Raw genomic sequence first — 2,271 nt, 5'->3', positions numbered from 1 at the left:
AAGGAAAAAAAAAAAAAAAAAAAGAAAAAATGAAAAGAAAGAAAGAAAAGAAAATAGCAAAAAGTTAAGATTATCAACTATGTATAATTTGTGATAGTTATAAATAACAAAGATTGTATTTTCTAGAATACAACATTTCTAGAACATATTTTCTTATCTGCATATATATTTTCTAATGATGCTAATTATTGATAATGTAAAACTTTATTAAAGTTGATAATAAGTATGTTAAAAATAAAATATTATTGCAATGCACAACCAAAGAGAGATTAAGGAATTCGCGCGAATTATAAATACGATAAAGTCGTATTAGATATTATCTCAGTTTATCTACGACAAGCTCCTGAACTTTTTCCAAGAGGACTATGCATCAAGCATCACGCGATGCAACAACGTCAAAAGCATGTTGACAAAGCGAAGCTTCGAAAATCGTGTTAGAAGTAAATGATATTCTTACGGACTGCAGCATCTCCGCTGCATATACTGCCAAGAATAAATATTACCCGGTCAGGGATGTAAGCGCGTCACTCGCCTGACCTAGTTTAATCTACACGATCATTCTTCTGTGTTAATTAAGTAGACACGTCCGCTTTATTAGCAACCACTCTGACTCCACGACGCTTGATAACTGTATGATAACGAACACAGCCCGATGTCTAACTCGACGTCAACGTAGAGATAAAAAGAAGAAAAGAAGGAATACAATGAAGATTTTGAAAAATTTGCCCCTAATTTCTTTACTATTTACACGGTAATTCATTCTTTTTATCTTTGAAACAATTTGTCTTGTCATGAATGAAAAAGATGACGCTCAAGGATCAAATCTCGCATAAAAAAATTTTGAAACAGAATATATAATTGTTTGGAACTCATAAATGAATTAATTAATAAATATATTATTATTTTTTTAATGTATTGTTATAAATGTGTGGTGTTATAATAAAAAAATAATCGTATGCTTGGAAATATATTTGAATATTTTTATTTTTTACTTTCAAAAGATGAAAATAATTATGGCATGAAAAAATACACACATGGTATATATGTGTATTATATTGAATAAATTCATTGAGTATATCAGAAAATTTTATTAAAAATTCTATTAGAATTTTATTATAAATGAACTTTGAAACACAAGTTTCCAATAAATTTAATTATTTTTTAGTATAGATATTATATTCTATAATATGTAAAAAATTTTAAGAATATATCAAAAATATACAATATATAAATATACAATATACAAATATACAAATTATATTTATGGACATAATATAATAAATATTATTAATGATAAAATTATGTTAATGACAAAATAATAGACAAATAGTTATTTGATCATCTTATCGTTGTTTACGTCTTAATAAAAGTCGAAGGTCGCAGTTGTATCGATATATATGTGTACACTCACCAGTTCTACCAATTTACACATGATGCAGGCTCGTGCATCTTTTTATCTGGCTGATCGACATTGCTCACTTAATCAAAAATAAAGCCGGGATTTATTAATAATTCGTTAGTCGAATAATCAACAACATTGCATTAAAAATATCATATCGTACAGTTTTTATATGCAAACTAGCGTAAAATCTCGTTCTCACACAAACTGTGTCATTGAAAAAAATAAATATTTAATCCTACAAAAATAAGTATAAATCACGTGACAATAACAATAACGAGTTTATTAATCAATGATATACAATTGTTTTAAATGCCAAAGAATCCTATAATCTATAAACGATCAAATTCTAACGAGACTAAGTCGAAAAAGAATTTTCAGTTAAATATTAATTGATAAAATTCTTTCTATAAATGCGAAACAACAAACATAAGATCTATCTAGGTTAGAATGAACAAATCATTTATATACATTTATACTTCAATATGATTCGTTTCATTATTATTGCTAGTTTCATTAGTTTTCAATATTAATCGATTTTATTGATAAAATATTATATCATATATAATATATTTCTTTATTTTTATTCAAATATTCATAGAAATACATATATAAAAAAGACAACTGTGTTTATTGCCATATGCGTATTAATATTATTAATCTAATATCACTTTGAATGTATGTACTGATCACAATCGATTGAATAATAATAATTCTCACGATCAATGCAAGTTAAATGAAATAAGTTGATTCTAAATCCCTTATATCCATTATATATATTATATATATCCATTATATATATAAACTCCAAAATAATTAATAATGAATCGTATATGTAATAATAAATTCACGCTTTCTCAAATAAATAAAAA

General features: G+C 25.2%; 2 protein-coding genes across 3 annotated transcripts in view; both read right to left on the bottom strand.

Moving 5' to 3' along the window:
- Nucleotides 1–2,271, bottom strand: part of LOC102671946 (neuronal PAS domain-containing protein 2-like) — a 69,682-nt gene that overhangs the window by 65,318 nt on the left and 2,093 nt on the right. The window lies entirely within an intron of this gene.
- LOC102671617 (rab11 family-interacting protein 4) overlaps nucleotides 1,332–2,271 on the bottom strand; it is a 16,998-nt gene continuing 16,058 nt past the window's right edge. Inside the window, exon 8 of the mRNA XM_006616303.2 lies at nucleotides 1,332–1,342. The gene's annotated coding sequence lies outside the window, so the exon portion shown is untranslated. The remainder of the gene's footprint in view (nucleotides 1,343–2,271) is intronic.

This window comes from Apis dorsata, unplaced genomic scaffold, assembly GCF_000469605.1.
Source record: "Apis dorsata unplaced genomic scaffold, Apis dorsata 1.3 scaffold_257, whole genome shotgun sequence".
Taxonomy (NCBI): Eukaryota; Metazoa; Arthropoda; class Insecta; order Hymenoptera; family Apidae; genus Apis; species Apis dorsata.
This window is presented reverse-complemented; position numbering and strand designations above follow the sequence as displayed.